The sequence below is a fragment of the Polypterus senegalus genome, chromosome 17 (assembly GCF_016835505.1).
Source record: "Polypterus senegalus isolate Bchr_013 chromosome 17, ASM1683550v1, whole genome shotgun sequence".
Lineage (NCBI taxonomy): Eukaryota > Metazoa > Chordata > Cladistia > Polypteriformes > Polypteridae > Polypterus > Polypterus senegalus.
The window spans coordinates 51,480,266-51,504,896 of NC_053170.1; the positions used below are offsets into that span (position 1 = coordinate 51,480,266).

General features: G+C 38.9%; 1 protein-coding gene across 1 annotated transcript in view; it reads right to left on the reverse strand.

Annotated features, from left to right (window-relative positions):
• The window catches only part of lck (LCK proto-oncogene, Src family tyrosine kinase), a 100,730-nt gene extending 96,835 nt beyond the window's left edge, over positions 1-3,895 (reverse strand). The window contains exon 1 of the mRNA XM_039739969.1: positions 3,655-3,895. The gene's annotated coding sequence lies outside the window, so the exon portion shown is untranslated. The remainder of the gene's footprint in view (positions 1-3,654) is intronic.
• Between the last annotated feature and the right edge of the window lie 20,736 nt (positions 3,896-24,631).

Below are 24,631 nucleotides of genomic sequence, written 5' to 3' on the forward strand. Positions count from 1 at the left end.
TGTGTTAACAATCCTCACGGGCATTTACGGCAAGCCTCTCCATTGCCCAACGTTTGAAAATATTAAAACATTGTCCATTTCTTTGGCAAAGCATAAAATGATTAGCAATTAACATTTTAATAATATTTGCATCTTTATACAGTTCATTTATGAAAGTGAAAACAATTAAAAAAAAACGTTATTTAGACACATCGTGCCTTAGTATTCGATACTTCTAGAACTGTTGATCAGAATTCAAAGCGAAAAATAAAATGACGCAATGTATCTTTATAATGTATTCACTAATTCTTAACAGACATTAATTTTGTCATCACTGGATATCAAACTTACAACAGCCCCCCTTCAACAGTTTGTAGATGCGTAAAGGCCTGATTGAGTAAATCCGATAATGAACTTACAGTACAATGCAACACAGTTCTGTCGTTCATGGCATCCTGGACCTCCTTCATGCTCCAAAAACCTATAAAAGTTTGTCTTGTGGGCTCATTTTCTGAATTTCATACTACTCAAGCAGTTTCTTCAGAAATATAGAAGATGGTTCTAAGTTCTGCAGAGGTTCTAGATTTTGTTTACCTCAAGCTTTCCTTTAACAATGTTTTTAACGACTTTGCACACTTTCTATAGAATAACAGTGCTAAAATAAATGTTATTATTTCATTATTAGCTGTAAAGTCATCTTAATTTGATTAATTTCTTTATTTTCAATTTAATAAAAAGACAAAAGGTTTACATGGCTAATTAAAGAAATCGTTTTGAGATATTAGATTCATTTCTATATGGCGACCTGGTGTGACTCAAAGTGTCGAATGTGTCGAATGTGTCCAAGATGATGTAAAAATGATTGAATATTTAAGGGTTTTTTTTATGTCAGGAGCTCTCATATCTGAGATGACTTAAAGGTCTTTTGTGTCAAATTGTGCAATAGTTTAATTTCCTGCATGTCATAGCAAATTATGCAACATTTTGTCAGTTGTTTCAGCCTAGCCGACATATTTTAGTTTCATAGTAAAACCTGCATAGTGAATTATGATACTCAAATGGCTCATAAAATAAATAATTACATGAGGAATATTTGCTTGCAACTGAGTGTTCATTTTCAAGCATAAATTCTGTGAACTTTTTTTGGAGCAACAAAAGAATTTAGTTTGTGTTAAATGCTTTAGATTCTTACAGTTGTTTTGTGAACACAGTATCCACTCATACAATAAAATCCTGATGTCAAATCATTATTAGTTTAGGATTAGTGGTCACTTTACATTCACCTTTTCATAAATAATCCAGCACAACGCTGTTACCGTGTTGTTTAATTTTTCATACACTGTTTTTTTTCTTTGAAACCTGTTATAGCTACTGATGCCCCATCCAGGGTTGGCCCTCGGCTAGTATTTAATGATGCCAGGACAGCGTCCAACACCCTGCCACCCTGCCACCCTGGAATGGTAAAGTAAATAAAAAATGGATAGACCCGGGTTATATGATTAGGGGGTTAAAATTCAAAACACTACCAGCACAAGTATGATTGTAAAGTGTGTTTAAATAAACTCTAGATTTAACTTAAATAGCGGACAAAGTTGATTTATTTTATAACCTGCTAAGCTGTAAAAGACATAGCGGAAAAACATAATTAGACTTGTCAGCTCTGTATATTCACCATACTGGGCTCAAGCATAGCATTTGCTCAATTCGGAGACTCAAATCGTTCATGTGTCTCTGTGATGGCTGTCACAGACTAACAACACCACAGTTCGAAAATAAGATCTAAACCATGAAGAAGAACTTTGCTGTTTTCAGAGATACAGCTATAGCCTCCTCCATTATATAATGTCAAGACCGTTGATGACATAGTATAATGTTGTTTATTCTGCCTGTCTGAATTACCATGTTATGTACAATGCCAATTCACCTGGTAGTCCAGTTTATAGGCTATTGGCTGATGTATAGGTGGTAGTACAGTCATCCTGGGACCACACCCATGACCACCGCCAATGCACAGTTTGAATGTATATAAACATGTATTAAAAACTCGTTTGAATCAATTACAATATACTGGTGTCTATTTGATACCTAACTCCTTTGGAACTCGATCAAGCTGACATTGACTGGCTTCAGTAATCATGTGCACAAACAGCAGTGGATGGAGGAAAGGGGGCCACCCTACCATTCAAATACAGACCAGTACTTCCATTTTGAAAAAATAAGCAATTTAAAGAGAATCGTCTGAGTAAGCTTCACTCTTAAGATGCTTCCAGACATTCTTCTGTGTTCTTCCAAAAATACTCCTTTCAAAGTAATTTCTGGCAAGTGTTTTTATTAAATTATTTTTAAATATGAAAACATCAATCAAGTCACCTCTCTGTATTTGCTTTTCTGTTGAAACAAAAATGCAGTCAAAAACCTGATAGCTCAAACACTTAATCCCTGGGTTAAATCCATTTGCTTTCTTTGCCAATGTTTTTAATCAATGCCTTGCACACATAAGCTTAAATAATTAAAAAAAAGATAAAATTACATTGAGAAATCCTAGTTCCTTGTGTTCATACTGTTCATTAAAGATGTGACTTGAGTTGTTTTTTAAATTTTTTCAAATCCTAATTCATGTCGAAATTTGAACTTCATCTGCAGATGAGATGTCCAGAATTAAAAGAGCAGATGTTTACACTTATTCACATATTCAAGAATTTCTGGTTCGAGAAACCAAAACTGTTTCTTGCTCAATCAATTGCCTATGGAAGTAAATATCTGTCTGTCTGGCAGCCTCGAATTCGATTCAGCAGGTTTGATAACTGATGGACGGATGTCAGGCTGTCACCACTTTGACTGGTTGTCTGTTATATTGGTAATGTTCAATCCATGGAAATATTTCAGTTCTTTATTAATATCTATGGGCTTCATTAAATGAAAATTCACTTATTAACATACATTTAAAAATATGCATCAGCTACAAGGATATAAAAAATATAAAAAATGCATACTATAACCAACAAAAGACTTCTAAAATAACCAAGGAACAAAACAGAAGTTAAACAATACATCATATATGTAGCAATATGTAGGCTATGCAGATGAAACATCTTGTCTTACCTTCTTGTCTTTTCAGCATGGGAATACTACTTTTTTTTTCATATGTGAAGCAATAGTTTCACAAAAAGTAAGATTACCACTAAACAAACAGTGAAGAACAATGATGATGTGTCTAGTCTAATAGGAGAACTAAAAATGGTGGAACTCCTTAGAGAATATGTTTGACCTCTTTGGTAAGTCGATTTGGATCAAAGTGTCTGCTAAGTGAATAAATGCAATAAATGTAAAATATTGACCAGGCACCAAGTTGATCTTCATTGGTTTAATTTCCAGTGGTAGCTCTCGTGTCATTCAGAAGATGAAAAAGTACCTATATATTCATTTAGTAAACTCCATTAATCCTATTCAAGGGTCAAAGGGAGCTGCCACCAATTCCAGCAGCGTCAGAGGTGATGCAGCATTCTGACTGTTTGGTTCTTTTCAAGCCAACAAAATATTAAATGCATATGATAATAATGTTAATCACTTTTGTGCCATTTGTGATTTTCTTTCTCCGTTTAAAAGAAAAAATAATAGATTTTATGTAGATTTCTATCCTTTCATTAACTTGTAAAAAAAGTTTAAAAATCTTACCTTACTTATGTTGCTTCTGACCGTGACAAGACTACATTCCAAATTGACCAAAAGGCAAATCGGTCTTACTTGTTCTCATTCTGAGCAAACTGTGTAGTTCAGCCAGTGCATTAAAGATGAACACTTTGTAAGTGGGTCAGTTTATCATCATAAGCCTAAGAGGAGTTGTTTCTAGCCTCCTGTAAAAATCGATATCCAGCCTGATGTGATCTAAGAACACCTTGGGTAGTCACTCATATATCACAAGCACATTGTCAAGACCTGACTTCCTGTCAATGGCAAGAAACTCTAGCATGAAGGCAGGGGCTGGCCTCCAGGATCTCTTGCGCGGTGCAGCTGTTGTTTTCTTATTTGACGTTAGCCTCTTTCAGATTGGGAGAGATATGTCTTTTTTATGAGGCTTTTAGAAGTTTCTTTCTTTTTCTGCAGTTCATTTAAAACCTTAGGAAAGAAGACTCTCTAAGCATTTTCATTTAAATGTAAAAGTTTTTTGAATAGCTTGAGTGGTGACTCAAAAAACACCCTGGGTTGTTAGGTACTCTTTCATCATGTACAAGCAATTTTTCATCCCACCTCTATTTTCTGACAAACTTACCTGGGTCAAGATCATCAAGTCTATCCTGGCTGCATCAGGCCTAAGGTAAGAACCAGCAATGGACAGGACAGCAGAACACATTCAGTCACACTAAGCCAATGTACACTTGCTACTCAACAGGGATGGAGGAGACAAAACGGGCTGACAGACAAAGGGGTAAGCATGCAAACTTCACCCAAGTGGTGCCCAGCCTGAGACTCAAACCCGAGATTCTGGAGCTGCTAATTAATGCATCACAGCAGGAGTAAAGAAATGTTGCCAATATGAAGGGTTATGTCCACTCTGATTCCTTTTTATGTATATGTACGCGTTATAAATATCTAATAAGGAAGCCCCATGGGGGACCTGGAAACTTTCATAGACTTGTTTTTGTTGAAAGAACACTTTTGTGAATTGAAAACCAGTGCTGGTGTGTATATGCAGCATTTTCTTTACGTTAAAATTTTAAACGACTAAAGTTACGTCCACAATACTACTGCTTCTGAAAATGCCAGACTAGTGTTTCAATGTGGACTTGTGAAAATATAGACTTTTAAAAATGCAAATTTCTCTTTGGTTTTGTTCCTACTTTCTTTTTTGAACTTTATGATGCTTGCTTTTTTTTTCTATTAATTAGTTTGACTGTGACTATGAAGTCGTTTGTTGTATACATTTGACTCGATTATTTGCAATGTTATTTTCTTCAAATAAAACAATGAAAAAAAGCATTGAGTTCTGATTGGTTTGTGCTTATTATGTGTCCGTGTTCTGATTGGATCATCCTCAGTACGATATCTCATTCCCTGACTGGTCACCCTTCATAGAAGAGAATTGTTTTCCCACATGGCAGAAACCGAAGAGGTGCTTCCCATGGTGCTTACTGTGTACTTTACTTGTATGCATCTAAATTGTGTTTTGAACTGTTTGAATGCTGCATACATGCACAAAAGACAAATAATTAATAGTTTTATAAAATAAGATGGCTGGAGGCATTACCATTCCGTGCAAGGATTTTCCCGCCAATGCACGCAAGCCCAGTGCAGGTGAATGTCTGTATCATGCAAGTTTTTGTTTGCTTTAATGTAGACAGAGAAACGTTCATAAACAATGTGAAAATGCTAGTATGGACAAAGATTGTTTTAGCTTAAAAATGTAAATTTTAAATGAAAATGTAGCAGTGTGGACATAGCCGAAAGGTCATTTAGCCATCATGGGTAAAACTGGGGGTCAAGCTAATAAGGCTGGCTGCCTGGAGTCACATTATTCAATTCTAAGTCAAATTCTTCAAAATTCAATAATATTAGTGTGTTTCAAAATTCAATAAAGTAATTTTACAAAAAAAAAGAATATTTATATGCTTGTAATTTGTATGTCTCTTTCTAATATTTACAGCTCTTTCCTATTGACTGGCTCCAGAAATAACTCTTAGCAACAAATAGCTTAAAAATTACCTGCATTAAATGAGCGGCCCTGTGCTTTTAGCCTGTTGTCTTCTGAACCTTCTTTGTGCAGACATGATTGTAAGGAGCCAGGTTCGAAATAATCAGCATTGCAGATCACGTTCAGATTTTAGTGTAGAGCAGTGGTTCCCAACCTTTTTTTGGCCATGCCCAATCCTAGGCCTCTCTAAAATAATGATGTCCCCCACTGTAACATATACCTTATTCTTATTAATACCTATTCAAATATTGAACTCCTACTCATGTAGATGAAGCCCATAATGTCATTAATTTGGTCTAAACAAGCTTCCAAAGAACATGGAAACAAAAGAAGGAAAGGATAGTTGAAGAACTGACAAAGAAATCACTAAGAAATTGTTAAGAACAAATAATATAATATGAAGTAATATGAAAATACAGCAAATACAGTTTTGACAACATATAATAAGAGGCATGATATTCATAAATATAAAATAATTTAATGACAGCTTTTTCTGTAAAATTTTGATCATTTTATAGTTTTGCTATATTGCTAAATTTTATAATCATTGTTACAATTCATGTTATTTTAATGGTAAAAACAATTTCTAAGTAGAAAAACCCAAGTTGCTTGTAAAATCATAAATTGAAGGGTTCTTCACCATCCCTTCTATGTTTATATAAATATAGAAATTTCTCTGTAAAAAATAAAAATAAAAATTATTTGTTTATTTTTTTATTGTATCATTTTTATCAGTGAATTTCTGTTTTTTCATTTTATAAATTGTTTAACATACCTAAATTCTCAAATTGCCCCCCCTAAAAAATCAAAATGACCCTCAGTGGGTGTGCGCCCCACATTGGGAATCACTGGTGTAGAGGTTAAAATACTGTATAATCTGTCAGCTATCATTTACAAGGGCAATTTTGCTGAAGGCAATTTCTGTTAAAGCACCTGTATGACAGATATCATCTGTGGCAAGACTGCCAACCAGGAAGACAAAAATTTTCATCATCTATGGCGCTACATTAGATTTCAATAACAGGCGCTTTCTTTAAATCTTGGCAGACTGTGACCTGGCGACCAAGACAGCTGGCATTTAGTTACCAAAGCTGCTACTTCACAAACTTCCTGTGATTCACTGTGTATCCTTAAGAAAGCCACATAACCTGCCCTGTGCTGCAAAGGAAACAAATGTGTCTAAATAATTACATTAGAGTTGTGCATTCGTAAGACTCCTTGGATGATGTTTCCTAAGGCAATACAAAAACTAAAATCTGCTAGATTACATAAGTGGTGTGAAGTGGAGTGCTGTTTTGCTAATGTCAAAAGGATAAGTAAAACTGAGTTAAGAATGTAATGGCTAACAGTATGTGGTTGATTGTTACTCGCAGGTCTAGGTGTGACATCTGATGGCATCAACGATTATGAAGCTTACAAAGCTTTTGGTTAGGAAGGCTTAAATCTCCCATATATCCTCAGAGACATCAATCAAGTGGCAACTGTATTTTGTTTTGCAAGCAGTCTGACTAATAACTCATGGGTTAGGCCATAAAACATAATGCCACACATTCAGTCCCACTATATGTGACCCTGCTTTGGCTACCATTGTAAAATGACTGAGAAGTTATTACTGTATATATGTGTAAAAAACTTTGGAAAAAAAAATCCTTGTCATTTTGTTTAAGTTGAATCTTTTTTGTTGTTGTAGACTTTGGAATTCTGTAAAGCAAGCAAGCACAGCTTGTAAAACATGTAATGCAGCTCTACAACATCAATGGCTACACACAGTAATGAATATTTAGGTACAGGTATATAAAAATGGGTGGCATGGTGACACAGTGGATTGCCCTGCCACCTTCAGATCAAGAATCCTGAGTTCAAATTTTGTGCACAGCTGTTCCCCAGTCTCCCCAATTCTTCACACATTTGTAAAGGGGTGCTGGTGAAATTAACCAGGAGTTATAAATTGGGCCTGTGTGAATGTGAGTAAATGGTGCCAGGATGAGCCTCCTCAACCACAACCCTAAATGTAATAAATTGGTCTGATAAAGTCATGTTATGAGCCAGACAGACAGATAGCTAGAGAGATTACAGAAGACTGTAAATGTGCTGCAGAAAGCCTTAAAACACTGCACATATGCAGAATGTAATTAAAATTATATTACCCTGGAGGAGTAATGATATCTACCCTTCACTAACCTGTGGAGCGCTGCACAAAACACAAACGGATGTAACGAGTATTCACTTCGTGAACAGCACATAAATGTTGGTGAGTTTACTGAATATATTGCCTTTCCCTCAGAGCCTTGTAGGAACAGAAACCTCATCTTTTATGTTACAAAGTTAAAGCTCCTTCACTCATTTTCTAAAAACTGCATACCATAGCTCTTCAGAAAGTACTTTTTCATTATTTACTCAAAACATTTTAGAAAGGCTTTGTTTTCATCATTATGATATGTTTACATTGTCTAAAAAGGTGAATAAAGGTACATATGAAATAAAGTACTATCTATCTATCTATCTATCTATCTATCTATCTATCTATCTATCTATCTAAATCACAAATAACAATATTTATATAGAGGAAAACTCATAAAAGCAAGAAAAATGAAAACATATCTGCACTCCAGGCTGAGGTACAATTTTCCCCTAATTCACTTGTTTTGACACCATTATTTTAATGGTGTCACAATGAAGGAAAATAAAAAGAAGCCTTTCTCTCCATTAACTATCTTTTCTTATTGTTTGCAGTTACTCTGTAAAGCTAAACAAAACCACATAACTCTTTGTTGCGGCATTGATGCTGAACTGCTACACCCTAACAGGAAGCAATGAGCCGGAAAAAAGAAAATACCACTGGTGAAAAGTAGACTGAAAAAGAAGAAAAGATTCAGTGCACATTTATGATCTTGTTCAATTGTTCTTCACACTACACTATATTTAGTGTGCCTGTGTCATACCCTCCAGCTAAACTCCTCAAAGACACTGAAGATAAAAAGGTTACAAAAGACAATATAGGCTCTAAAATACTTCTGTGTGGAGTACTAAGTTTATACCATATACTATATACAGTATATATAGTGTCCAGGTGCAGAAAGACAGAATGGACACGTAGAAAAAGTCGGGACACCAACCAGGTGGCTCCGTTTAGTTACTGGCATTTAATACAAACACAGTTTCAAAAAATCAAACAAACAAAACAAAACAAATCGCCACTTGGGCCCAAGACAATGCTTAGGAAGTTGCTTGTAACGAAAAGGTGAATCGCTCGTTCTTGGGAAAATGATGACTTCTTCTGGATAGTTCTTCCATCCCCTCATTGGGAAATTTCTCATATCTGCAGGGAGAGAATGAGAAGAGAACATCAGCGACAGTGCTCCCTCTTGCCCTGGCAGGTTGTTACAACCCTCGTTTGAGCCCGTGATGATGTCCTCTAACATGACCTCCCCCTCACCTTGGACCTAGTGGGACAGGCAGATCTGGCCATGAGGTTGTGGGCCCAGGAGAGGACATCAGCGAGGCATGGAGGGATCCCCATTGGTTTAGAACCTTGTATTTGTGGGGTTATTAGCTAAGGATGTACCATGTCCTGGGAATTGAGTCACGATGGGAACAGAGGGAAAAGTGTAGGAGGGGTGTGGTCGGTTACCAGAGTGAACTCTCTGCACAGGAGGTGAGCACCTCCTAGTCAATTATTGTGTATTTTGTCTCCCAGTCTTTCAGTTTCCGGCGGAGATACATGTTAAACTCCATTGATGACCTGGCTCAGTACAGCTCCAAGGCAAGAGTCTGAAACGTCACTCTGGAGAAAAAATGGTAGAGAAAAGTCAGGTGAAAACATAAGGGCCACTTTTAGGCCATAAAATGTGGCTTCCACTAAGGGGGAACACGTCACTGTGTAGGGTGGTTTCTTCTTTGTCAGTACTGAGAGAGGTGTGGGCCTCTCTGAGAAGCAGGGAACAAAACAAAAAAAATTATATATCAATGAACCAATCTTTTTATTCCTTACAGCCCCTCATAGTATATACAGTATATACATAGGCTTTAATATGGAGTTGGCCCACCCTTTACAGCTATAACAGCTTCAACTGTTCTGGGAAGGCCTTCCACAAGGTTTAGCAGTGTGTTTATGGGAATTTTTCACCATTCTTCCAGGAGGGCATTTGTGAGATCAGGCACTGATGTTGGACGTGAAGACCTGGCTCGCAATCTAATTCATCCCAAAGGTGTTCTGTTGGGTTGAGGTCAGGGCTCTGTGCAGGTCAGTCAAGTTCCTCCACACCAAAACTCGCTCATCCATTTCTTTATAGACCTTGCATTGTGCACTGGTGCGCAGTCATATTGGAACAAGAAGGGGCCATCCCCAAACTGTTCCCACAAAGGCTGGAGCATAAAATTGTCCTAAATGCTTTGTATGCTGAAGCATTAAGAGTTCCTTTCACTGGAACAAAGGGGCCAAGCCCAACCCCTGAAAAACAACCCCACACCATAATCCCCCCTCCACCAAACTTTACACTTGGCACAATGCAGTCAGGCAAGTACCATTCTCCTGGCATATATATATACGTAAGTAGTGGGTATGTGTGTATTGTGATCCTTATGTTGCTCCTGCAGATTCTAAAATCAAGGAGACACAGCATTAAGGAATGGAGCTTCTTACAAGAAGTTGAATGTTCATCTAGAGAAGAACAAACCACTGCCGGGCCCAGAATACCAAGCCATGTTTTGGATCCAACTACGAATGCCACTTTTAAAATATCATTTGACCCAATAGTAGATGTCTAGCCACTTAGGTGTTAGGTTTTATAAGTAATTAGCTTTCCTTTCTCAATGCTATCCTTTCTCTGTTCAGTCTTTGTTGAATTATTTTTTACCATTTTATTTATGTTTTTGTTTTGGAGTAATTATAACACACTGTACAGTTCAAATATTATGCTGCTACCTATTTAACATTGGACAGCAAGTCATTCAACCTGGGGCATCACTGACTAACAGAACAAAGAAAATACACCTTGGCAGCAGGCATAGCTTTACATAAATATATATACAATTGTTTGGGACCAATATGACCTTGTTTAGAACCTCCTGCCATTAGTTATAATAGAATAGTGGAGTGGTACACAATGAGCCTTCGCTGTTAAAGCCATTTATAAGAATGGTTTTAGTGTGACTGTTGCACAAAGAGAATTTCAGCATCATTACCATTTAGGACGTCATGATCATGTCCCATCTGCTCATTCAATTACAACATGGGTGCGTAATTTTGAAGAAATGGGTTCAGCCTTAAAAAGAAGTCCCCAGGTGAAGCCACTTCTCATACTGCCAGACAATCAATGGCAGCTATTCAACGATTGTTTGGAAGCACTTCCAATGTCACAGTGTCTTCACACAATGGTGACATTCCTTAGCCTCTGAGATCTTCAGACCTCACTGTTTGTGATTTTTTTTTTTTGTGGGGACATCTGAAGAGCGAAGAGTACTGTACATGTCCTGCAACCATTGCTGAACTAAAAAGGAGGACTGAAGAGGAAATCGCTGGCATACCTCTTAACATGTCACATCAAGCAATGCAGAATTTCCACAACAGGCTGTCAGAATGTGTACAGAGAAACAACAACTTCATGATGTTTTCTTCAAAACATAAAATTCATAAATCATTAATTGCATACCCTGTACAATACATGTCATCATTAAATGTATTTTGTAATGTGTTTATTTGTGCATTGAATGTCATTTGAAAATTTCCAGTTTACCTGTGCCACCCTGTGTATATATATATATATATATATATATATATATATATATATATATATATATATATATATATATATAAAGTATATACAGTGTATATAAATATATATATAGTTATTTATTCACCTTATACAATTTCTTGTATTAGGAATTTATTTTTCACAAACCCCCTTGTGGTCAAAGGTTAGTGGCCTTGTTCGAGGGCCCAAAAGAGTAGGATCCCTTTTGGCAGTAATTGGATTCGAACCAGCAACCTTCTCGATCCCAGCACAGATCCTTAGCCTTAAAAATTCTTCTCACAAAAAAAGTTAAGAAATGGAAATAAAACAGCTTTCATTTCTATGGAGGTTGTACAGAAAGTTTTTAATGTAAGTAATTTATTTCATTTTTCTAGAGTGATCCGGTTTAGTTCTTCTTTTTCAACATAATGTCTTCGAGCTTCAACAAGACACCCAAGTATGTACAATATGTGTTTATTGTATTAATATGAATCCTGCACACAAAGCTACTTCTAACTTAGTCATTACTTCAAAACCTCTTTCCATGGATGAGGCAGGGCTATTTTTTCATATTATTCTTAGAAACATGGAACATTTTATGTATTTGTTTACATTTTACATTTCAGGAGTCACATTCATGTCATATCTCTACAATCAGTCTGTGTTAGGCAATTTTCCCAGTGATGCCTGGTTTATATGAGATTATAAAGTCAAATAAACTTAAAAAAATATTGCCTGCCTAGCTTCTCGAGAATTTAACCATTTAGTTGTGTTAAGGTAAATGAAGTTTATATGATCTCTGCAAATTCTTCTTCTTCCTCTTCATCTTTTCTCACTTCTATGTGGGTTGATGTGCTTGATATATTCTCCACACAGCTTGCTCCTGCACCTCCTCCTCAATCAAACCCATTTTCTTTACATTTTCTTTTACTTTATCCGTCCACCTCTGCTTTGGAATCCCTCACTTTCTCTTCCCCTGTTCTTCCATTCTAATCTTACTTTTGCCTACATATTCCTTGTTTCTCCTCATCACATGTTCATAAAACTTCAACCTCCTTTCCTGTACTTTCTTAGATATCTGTCTCAATATTGTTGTACCTCTGATTGTTTTATTTTTTATTCTGTCCTTCTTTGTAATTTCACATATCCATCTTACCATTCTCACTTCATCTATATCCAGCTTCTTCTCCTGTACTCTCTTTACTACCTCTGTCTCAGCTCCAAACATCATTGCTGTTCTTACAATGGTCTTAAAAGCCCTACCTTTACCCTTCACTTTAATTGTCCACACAATACTCCTGATAAATTCTTCCAATTGTTCCATCCACACTTCACTCTATGGATTATCTCTGCATTTAATTTTCCATCTCAGGCTACTACTGGTCCTAGATATTTAAATGTATGCACTCTTTTCAATTACTCTCCCTGCAGGCCAACATCTGAACCATGATCATCATTAAACCTCATAAATTCTGCCTTCCTCCTATTTATCTTCAACCCTGTATCTTCCAAAACTTTTCTCTATTCTTTCAACACTCTTTTGACTTCCTCTTTTCTTGTGCTACACAACACAGTATTGCCAGAAAAAACCTAACATCAGGGGACTGGAGTCAGAGATTTATGATCTCTGTAAATTACAAAGAGCATTGTACTACTCATCCATCCATTTTCCAACCCACTGAATCCAAACACAGGGGTCTGCTGGAGGCAATCCCAGCCAACACAGGGCACGAACCAATCCTGGGCAGGGTGCCAACCCACCACAGGGCCAATTTAGAATCACCAATCCACCATGTCTTTGGACTGTTGGAGGAAACCGGAGCACCTGCAGGAAGCCCACGCAGACACAGGGAGAACATGCAAACTCCACGCAGGGAGGACCCAGGAAGTGAACCCAGGTCTCCTAACTGCAAGATAGCAGCACTACCACTGCACCACCGTGCCACCCTTGCTCATCATTCTTCTCATGCTAACTTCATACCACAAAGTTCCCAATGTCCCACATCATAATTCTGTTTTGTACATTTTTCACAAGAGTAAACTTTTCCAATGTTTGTAAATAATTTGAGATGAGGCAGAACCAACCCCATTACTTTTAGCATCTACTTCCACTTCTAATTGTAAGGATGGTTTTGGATGACATAAATTTGAACCTAACATTTAAGATGTCATTAGACACTCAAAACTTTGCTGGGTTTTGGAATTCCAAATAGATTTATAATGATTGTTCATTTTAGTTCATTTTAGGAAAATAATAGAGAAATAACAGAGCTAAAATTTTGACAAATCAGTAATAATAATTAGAGAACTCAAAACAACACTGAACCTGTTTAAGACTGTCAAGAAGCTTCTTGTTAAAACTGTAGCTACTTTAGTTTTGTCCCTGTGTTAGAAATTTTATATCCTAAAAAATGACCCAAGATTTAGAAAGATTCACCTTTCTTGAATTAAACCAAAACTTGGTGGTCTCCAAAGCTTTTGCAAAATATCATATGCACAGCTAATATGTGAATTTAATCTATTAGAAAACTCAAACTATCATTAGTAGACCAGTGTTTCCTAAACTATAGCATGCACTTTGCCTGTACATGGAGCTGTGAATTACAATAGTACTAAAAGAGATATAAATGGTTTGTGGGATGCCTTGTGATAGTTCACCACTTGCAAGGGGAGAAAATCCTCCCAGGCAATGATGTTGATGATTCTCCAAGGGGGACCTCCTCTGGCCCCAGGACACCATTCAGCGGTAATTCTCTCAAGGGGACCTGGGCATCGCTTGGTGGCAATGCTCCAAGGGGCACTCCAGCCCCCAAACCTTCCTAGATGATGATTGCGGTCAGTTCCACAAGGATGTTGGATCCCATCAATGATGCTCTGTGGCAATTGTGGGTTGCAACAATATGCAAAAGGCAAAACTGGGTCATGACAAAAAAAGTTTAAGAACCACCGGTAGAGACCACTACTCATAAAATCCATGAAAAGTATCATTAACAAAATTCTGAAACACTGCTGGTATGTTGGCAAACCCATAGGGCATTACTCAGTATTCATAGTGCCAAGTACCAAATGCAGTTTTTGGCTTAATTTGAATTTTAAAATTGTCTTGAAGGTATTGTCTGCAGCTTGTGACTCTCTCCAGGAAAACACATACAAGTTTAATTTAGGTGGTCAATCCAGGCAATCATTCAATGGCACAATCATAGTCTGTGGAGGGAGTTCTTCAGATCTCTTTTAACTAAAGTTGTCAATGAAACGTTCACAGTAACTGGATACAGTACAGACCAAAAATAGAATATGATAGCAGGATGAACTTTGGATAGACAGTGAGAAAAACAAAAAGAGCTTCATGATTCTACAGGGTTTTCCAGATCCAATTATGCAATTTTCATTATGCTATAACTTATTAAGTTTATTACATAGAAAATCACCCAAAAAATCCCGGACCATCGAGAAGTGTGCAAACTGACGACATGAAGAATCATCTTCACACCGAACTGGAATCGTCCCCACATAAATCAAAGTCATCCAGACGATCTGGATCTGCATAATTAGATCTGGACCACCCTGTATTTACCTTGAAATCCACCTAATTTGGGGATTATATTTTCTCAGGCAGTGGGTTTTGTATGACAAAAAATATATTTTTGTCATGGAATGCTGCTATTTGCAAATGAACTGAATCTGTTATGAATTCCAAAAGCCTAGAAAAAAGTGGGATTTTTCATCAATACATAATACAAGAAGCTTAAATTTTAATGGAACGTTTTTTTATCTTGAGTTATTTGACTACAGGTTAGGTGGATTGGTGTTTCTAAATTGGCCCTAGTGTGTGCTTGGTGTGTGGGTGCGTTTGTGTGTGTCCTGCGGTGGGTTGGCACCCTGCCCAGGACTGGATCCTGCCTTGTGCCCTGTGTTGGCTGGGATTGGCTCCAGCAGAACCCCGTGACCCTGTGTTCGGATTCAGCGGGTTGGAAAATGGATGGATGGATGGATGGATGGAACTGACAAAGTTTACAGCAGCTCTGAATCGACTAAGGTAGATAAATTAGCAGAATGAACGTTGGCTGGAAAAGTCACTGAATACTCAGAAATGTTTGACTACAAGTGCCTGCTATACCAACCCTAATGTAAGATGAGTATTTCAGCTTTTCTGGGGCCTACAGCCATTTGCAACTACATATCCTGAACCACCACAATAGAAACATATTTTTTCCTGGATGTGTCCTATGTTCTTTTAAACTAAGACTCATTTTCACAACTCCCCAAGTTCAGGTGCTTCTTTTAACTCATCTTGTACTCTGCTAGATGTTCTCCTTACCTATTTAGAGTCAGTTTCTTCTTCAGAAATGTTTGTGTTACCTTTCAAAGCTAGACTAAGGACTGTCCAGAGTCCCCAACATCATGATTGTTGAGTCTGTTCTTTGTTTCAGGACAGTGTGGTCCAGATCTAATTATGCAGATCCAGATCATCTGGATGACTTTGATTTATGTGAGGAAGATTCCAGTTCGGCACAAAGACAGTTGTTCATGTCGTCAGTTCGTACACTTCTTGATGGTCCAGGATTTTTCGAGTGATTTTCTATGTAATAAACTTAATAAGATATAGCGTAATGAAAATTGCATAATTAGATCTGGACCACCCTAGAGAACGATGCTTTATAAAGAACTTAATGTAACCTCCTCCTAAGCCTATATGTTCAGCTATAGTTTTAAAGGTTATTATTAGTGTTGATCAGCAAACTTCGCCAAAGCATTATTTACAGTGAATTTGCTGCGTTCGCATTCGCCCATTTTTGTCAAATTGTTTATTGATAATTTGTCCGAGAATTTTTTCCCCAGCACCCCATAATGCTTTTTGTGGCCAGCACAACATCCCCCAGAGCTGTAATAGCCAATATTGGTGGCTGGGACCACCCCCTGACAATATAATGCTGATCAACTGCATTACGGATTCTTTGGGACTTAGACAGTAGTAGAACAGTAAATAATACAGGTTCTCAAAATTTTATTTTTATCAAACATATACAGCATAAATAATGAGTTATCTGTGCTTGTTGCCAAATGTGCAGGTCAATCTATGGGTCAGTATAAGAGAAGGACGTGCATGGCCTATGCACGTATAATTAGCCAAGTGGAGATAAAAAACAAACCTTGAAGGAGCCTGATGCCCTCCTTCCCTCCAAAAACAGGAGACTCAGTGAAATAATAATAATAATAATAATAATAATAATAACAAGATTTATTACTGATTAAAAGACATTTCTGGAAGAAAAAGTGCAAAGCATCAGCACAGACAGTTTGGAAAACTTTCCACTCGACTTCAAACAACAGAACGAAGCAGCGGCTTCTATCATAGCACACAACTTTGAATTTTCTGCCTATAAAACACTTATGTATTTTTCAGACTTTTGACTAAAATTTCAGCATTTCTGCTTTGTTTTGATGAAATCTATGATTGCTCGTCTTGTACTGTGTTTTTTCTTCTTTGATCTCTTGGAAATACGGTGAAGCAGTGGTTGGCACTACTGCCACACAGCTCAGGTCACCTTTTTGGCCACAATAATCGGTCCAGTAGAATTGGCAGATGTTTCCCTAGTTATCGGGGACACTTCAAAGATGATTGCACCATTATAATCCAATTCAAATCTAGTTCAGTTAGTCCTTCCCCATTGACTGCAATGCATGTTGCCTAGTTTGACAATATCTGCAAACACTTCTGTGATTTCCCCAAATTTGAGGCAAATGAACACTGTGGAGTTCACTCATCGGTACTTATTATTTTTTTATGTATTGATTTACTGCCCAGGTTAGACTCCAATAGAAGATCAAATCTTAGCATTTTTTATTTTTCTAGTGGTCATGGCTGTATGGTTTATATCATGCACTGACTATTTATGATGGAGGTGTATTCTGTATGCATGTATACATGTATGTGTGGTACTGTGTCTCTCCGGAAAAACCTTGGGTACCGTTGGTTTGACTTTGTGTCGAATGAGCGGTTGCTCATGGAGTCCCGAATGAGGCACATTACCTGCATTGTGAGGGAGCGTCAGTTACGGCACTACGGCCATGTGGCTCATTTTCCAGAGGATGATCCAGCTTGTAAGATCCTCATTGTTGGGGGCCCGAGTGGCTGGACCAGGCCAAGGGGTCACCCACGTAACACCTGGCTATGGCAGATAGAAAGTCATTTCTGGAGGGTTGGACTGGACCGTGTGTCTGTCTGGGGGGTTGCCAACCGGGATCCCGAGTTGTTTCGTCATGTAATGGGTGCGGCAACGCACTGTACCAGTGCATGCTCTCCGACTTGACTTGAGTTGTGTATGCTGAACATCCTACCTATAATGGATACATGGTCATTTTTTTTATTTTTTTGATTAGGAAAATTGTCTTTGTTACTCTGGCTCCTGAATTTAGCTCTGATCCCTTTCTCTGATTGTCTCGTAACCATTTTGGCTACTTGTCTGACTTTGTTAGATTTATCAGTTTTGACTGCTGCTAGAATTTTGTCTGTGTGTTTTACCTTATCATAGAAAGTCCACTTCGATCTACTGATCTAGTCATTTCTCATTAACATCTTTCTGTTTCAGGCTACTTTTCAGTCTGTTCCTTGTAGATATACCATTTTGTATTTTGTGTTTTTTACAGATTTCCACATTTTCTTGTTGAGAACCTTGGCTGCCATCATGGTGATTATTTTTAACAGCAAATCATGCTAGTCACGTGTGCCTGGAATTTGATATCATGTGGATGTGATTCTGATGTCATCACACAGGTACTTAAGATTATCAGCATGCTATAATGTAATCAGTACCCAAGCTTTGGATAAAAATCAAAACCAACAGCCATACTGGCCAAGTTAGATTGAGGAAGGAAATTGGATAGATTTAGAATTTTGGCTTTGTTTTTCTCAGATTTAACTTTTGTTTTGTGTTTAAATTTTGATGATTGGTCAATTAAGGTGGAACAGTGGCGCAGTGGTAGCGCTGTTGCCTTGCAGTAAGAAGACCTAGGTTCACTTCCTGGGTCCTCCCTGCGTGGAGGTTGCATGTTCTCCCCGTGTCTGCGTGGGTGTACTCTGGTTTCCTTCCACAGTCCAAAGACATGCAGGTTAGGTGCATTGGCGATCCTAAATTGTCCTGTGGTGGGCTGGTGCCCTGCCCGGGGTTTGTTCCTGCCTTGCACTCTGTGGTGGCTAGGATGTGGCTTCAGCAGACCTCCGTGACCCTGAGTTAAGATATAGCGGGTTGGATAATGACTGATTGATCAATTAATTTGCTGCTAAACTCTGAATACTCATAGACTTTCCTTTTGGATCTCCCTTTAAACTCTTCTTTTTATTTCCCTAACCTAGGAGTAAACCATTACCAACAAAGTACATTTATATTCATGTGGAGACTCTAGAAGAGACTCTTTTCATTATGAAATTTCCCTATTCTCAGTTAAGTTAAATGTTATTTTAAACATCAAGAGTACTCCTGCAGGTCCCTCCATGACACCTATCATACTGTATATTGTTCCATCTTCTTTCTGATTCATTTGGTCAAGTACAGGTACATTAAACACAGATCAGGAAATCACACTTTCTTTTTGTGAGTCATACAGACCTGGTGATTTGCATTAGGAACATATACAGCATGTTTACTTAGATCTTTCCTGTTTTATCTGGTTTAAGTTCATGTTCAAGTTTGTCATCCACAGTATAATGTGATTCCTACTTTCATGTCTCACAAAAACCACAGACCCGAGTATGCTACCAATAGCAGACAAAATATGCAAAATTTCACATTAAATACATCAGACAAAAGATCTATACTATGTGTATATATATATATATATATAAATATATATATATAGTCACGCATGCGCGACTAGGAGGCCGGGGAAGGACCTTAAAACACATCGAGAGACATTAGCTGGCGGGGAATGGCGGGTACTAACCTTTTTCCTTTGTTTTCCAGAAGTAAAGACACTCCGCCATGAGCCACTATACTGCAGTGCGTCTACTTCCGCCCTTCCTCCGCCATCTTCCCTGACATCACCAGTCCCGGCATCCCTCACGCCTCCTTCCCAGCATTCCTCCACTTCCAGCTCCTCCCATATAAAATGGCTGCCGACGCCTAGTATGGCGTCGCGCAGATGCAATTGTTTTGTTTTTTCTGTCTGACCGTTTTTCTTTATTAGGAGCTGGATTGTAGACAATATACTGGGCGGAAAACCCCAAACCTTTCTTCTGTTTGGCTCTAAGTTTGTTACAATATATATACAGTATATATATACATATATATATATATATAGATATATAGATATAGATATATAAACTCCTCAAAAAAATTAAAGGAACACTTTTTAATCAGAGTATAGCATCAAGTCATTGAAACTTCTGGGATTTTGATCTGGTCAGTTAAGTAGCAGAGGGGGTTGTTAATCAATTTCAGCTGCTTGTGTTAATGAAATTAACAACAGATGCACTAGAGGGGCAACAATGAGATGACCCCCAAATCAGGAATGGTTTAACAGGTGGAGGCCACTGACATTTTTCCCTCCTCATCTTTTCTGACTGTTTTTCACTAGTTTTGCATTTGGCTACAGTCAGTGTCACTACTGATAGCATGAGGCAATACCTGGACCCTACAGAGGTTGCACAGGTAGTCCAACTTCTCCAGGTTGGCACATCAATACGTGCCATTGCCGGAAGGTTTGCTATGTCTCCCAGCACAGTCTCAATGGCATGACGGAGATTCCAGGAGACAGGCAGTTACTCTAGGAGAGCTGGACAGGGCTGTAGAAGGTCCTTAACCCATCAGCAGGACCGGTATCTGCTCCTTTGGGCAAAGAGGAACAGGATGAGCACTGCCAGAGCCCTACAAAATTACCTCCAGCAGGCCACTGGTGTGAATGTCTCTGACCAGACAGACTTCATGAGGGTGACCTGAGAACCCAACGTCCTCTAGTGGTCCCTGTGCTCACTACCCGGCACTGTGGAGCTCGATTGGCATTTGCCGTAGAATACCAGAATTGGCGGGTCCACCACTGGCATCCTGTACTTTTCACAGATGAGAGCAGGTTCACCCTGAGCACATGACGAGAAAGGGCCTAGAGAATCCATGAAGGACATTATGCTCCCTGTAACATCATTCAGCATGACTGTTTTGGTGGTGGGTCAGTGATGGTCTGGGGAGGCATATCCATGGAGGGATGCACATACCTCTACAGGCCAGACAACGGCACCTTGACTGCCATTAGGTATCAGGATGAAATCCTTGAACCCATTGTCAGACCCTATGCTGGTGCAGTGGGTCATGGATTCCTCCTGGTGCACTACAATGCCTGGCCTCATGTGGCGAGAGTATGCAGGCAGTTCCTGGAGGATGAAGGAATTGATACCATTGACTGGCCCCCACACTCACTTACCTGACCTAAATCCAATAGAACAATTTTGGTCCATCTGACACTGCCAGGTTGCACCTCAGACTGTCCAGGAGCTCAGTGATGCCCTGTTCCAGATCTTGGAGGAGATCCCCAGGACATCATCCGTCGTCTCATTAGGACATTGTCAGGCATGCATACAAGCACGTGGGGGCCATAAAAACTACTAAGTACGATTTGGAGTTGCTGCAATGAAATTTCAGCAAAATGGACAAGCCTGCCGCATCATTTTTTTACTTTGATTTTTGGGTGTCTCTGAATTCAGCCCTCTGTAGGTTCATAACTTTCATTTCCATCAAATGATGTGGCATCCCTTTGTTCTTAACACATTACCTAGTCCATATCCATATAGATATATCCAGCAAGTTTTTCTTCCCATTGTGATCTGATGTGTTTTGAAAATGTTCCTTTAACTTTTTTGAGCAGTTTTATATATATATATATATATATATATATATATATATATATATATATATATATATATATATATATATATATATATACTGTGGCATCTGGCTGGGGCTGGAGCCCGGCCGGGACACCCAGGAGGAGGGCTTGTGCCTCCTCCAGACCATGGGGTCCGCCCTGGTTATGTTGGGGGCCTCAGGTAAAGGGCTTGGAAGCCCAGCCCTGTAGGGACACGTGGCACCGTGCCTGAATATCCTGGAGCCCAGCACTTCCGCCACACCAGGAAGTGCTGGGGAAGACGACAGGGACACCCGGACAGCTTCCGGTGCGCAGCGGCACTTCCGCCACACTGGGGCATGTCTGTGGAGGAGTGCCGGGAAGCAGCTGGAGCCCATCCTGGTTCCTATTTAAGGGGCCGCCTCTCTTCAGTCGATGGCGGAAGTCATGTGGAAGAGAGACGGAGCTGAAGAGAGGACTGGAGGTGGCCAGGAGAGAGGCATTGTGACTGTGTGGCCTGGACGTTTGGGGAACGGTGCAAGAGGCACTGGGAGTGCATGTGACTAACATCAGTATTGTAAATATTAGTGTAAATAAACAGTGTGTGGTGAAATTAGCATGTCCGTCTGTCTGTGTCCGGGTTCAAGTCCACAATATATATATATACTGTATATACAGTATATATCTATACTAATAAAAGGCAAAGCCCTCACTGACTGACTCACTCACTCACTCACTCACTCACTCACTGACTGACTCATCACTAATTCTCCAACTTCCCATGTAGGTGGAAGGCTGAAATTTGGCAGGTTCATTCCATGCAGCTTACTTACAAAAGTTAGGCAGGTTTTATTTTGAAATTCTATGCGTAACGGTCATAACTGGAACCTACTTTTGTTCATATACTGTATATGGCCATAGCCTGCAACTCGGTTGAGTCTCGCATCATCACGCCTCCCACGTAATTGAGTGCCTGCCGATATAAGGTAAATATTCGCCGGTGAAGGACTGTGCTTAGCATTTTCATAAGTGCAGCTACTGTGGAAGCCCTCCCTCAGCGAAAGTGCGAGAGAAACTTTTAAGTGCCATATCTGAGCTAAAATTAAATAAAGCCATGGACATCGCAAGATCACACAAGATATTTTTGAGATAGAAGTTTAATGAGAAGATGCAGGGTATAAAGCTCGATGCTAAAGACCTGGGAAGTCATGGAGAACATGGAAAGATGAGTTCACATTATACACAAAACCTGCAATGCTAGAGGCAAAGGAAAACACTGTCAGATTATTCCGTTATTGGAGAGAGTGGCAGAGAATTGTGTCATGCGCTGACCAGTGATGTAAGACCTGATGAGTTAACCATGAGCTTGAGAGGTGGGCCATCAGGGCCTGCAAGGCCTTCTCTGCTGGCCTAAAAATATCTGAATCACAAACTGATGTTAATTATATTTTGTCCATGAATACTTATTAAATAATTCCATATAGTCTGTCCACTTCCTTTCATAGCTTTTCCGATGGTTGTGCTGCTTCCAGACATGTATTTTCGTATTAAATCATTTAACCAATCACATTTCAGCCATCATTTGTTGCCAGGCAGAGAGACCTTCACAATCCATTCTGCAGGCCCTCTAAAACAGAATAAATGTCGATTAAACTGTTGCTTCAACCAATCAGATTTTGAGTTGGTGTCAGTAGGGCCCTCTAGCAGGCGTACAGCAACGTCACCGTATTCAGACCCATTGATTGGATAGAAGCCGATATGAGGAACTTTACGAGGCCACTGACGCACCGCAGGCGCTCCGCGAAAGATCCGTGCACTACGCCAACTCCATGGCAGGATTCTGGACAATATTATTTGCCAGACACAGACCAGATTTCAAGACGAAAAACTGATGTTTGTCACGCTCCTTGACCCCAGAAGTTTGGGAATACAAGAAAAATTTCCTGCATGCAGCCTTCTCCAGTTTAACACAAGAGCCACAGAGCAGTTTTGATCTGTCTCGGATAAAAACAGAACTGACTGTAATGTATGCCATGGATGATTTTGCAGGGAAAATCTCCCACCGATCTCCTTGACTTCCTTCATCAGAAAAATCTGAATGAGAGCATGGGGCAGCTGTACACATTCGTATATTTGGTGGTGACCATTCCGTGTACACTGCTTCTGTCAAGTGGACATTTTCAGCCCTAAAGCGAATTAAAACTTATGCCAGAAATACAACAGGGCAGGTTCGACTTTCAGCATTAGCTTCGATGGCGATAGAAAGGGACTTTTGATGGAACTGAAGCACGCATAATCTGTACGACAGAGTAATTGAACTGTTTTTGAGGAAAGCAAGGAGGATGGATTTTGTTTACAAATAATCTGAATTTTGGTGAGTAAAATGTTGCGATTTTCCTAAATAATATTGCAAGTTTATGAGTTATTATTGATGTTTTTATGTGCATCACGACTGTAGCTGCAGTAGAAAGGAACTTGTTCACCCCTGGTTTGTCTATTCAATAAAGGCATTTATTGTGGCTACAGGAGTTATCTATCTGCGATGCAGCAGCTCTTCATACTGTATTTCTGCATATTAAGATGGTTTTTATAACCATAAATTAGTTTTTGAGGGGCGGGTTGATTTAGATGGAGCACTACTGAAGGCCTAGGTGTGAAATGCATGGTCCGCCACTGGACCAGATGATACGTAAATGTGATGAACATTACAACCGGAAAATAAACAAAACTGTAGTGAGGTTCTGATTATACTTCTCCCAGTGCGTCTCTCTAAATCCTCTGTGCGGGAACATTATCATAAGGCTTAACAATCTTATTGTTACACCTTCTACGTGCACTGAACCGTCCTTATTACGAAGTCTTCCTTGCTTTATCGCTGGCTGCTTCTTTCCATTCACCTTCCTAGCTCTTTATTTAAACAGTTTTCCTTCTCACTTTTCCACTCCTTCGCTGTCTTCTCCCTTTTCATTAAAAATACACACCTCCTTGTCTTTTTACAGTCAGCTCCCCTTACGTCACACCATGGCATGTTTAGCACAAGTTAATACCGGGAATGCCTGTTAAACATCTTACATTCATGAGTAGCGATTTGCGTAGTGAACACTTCGATGAATGAAACCTGTTATCTTTACAACGGTTGACAAACACGGAATGTAACTTCATAACAACACGTCCTCCAAATACGAACCTGATTGAAAGAAATAATGATAATCAAATCCTTCATGACAGCAACACTCATAACAGTGACAAAACAATTATATTGACAATCAGGTTATGTTATTTTTAAAATGTTTCCTTTTCTTTTTATAACTTCTTTACCACACTACTTCTCCACTGCGAAGCGCGGGTATTTTGCTATATATGTATAAATAAAAATCCTGGAAAGGAAACTTCCAGG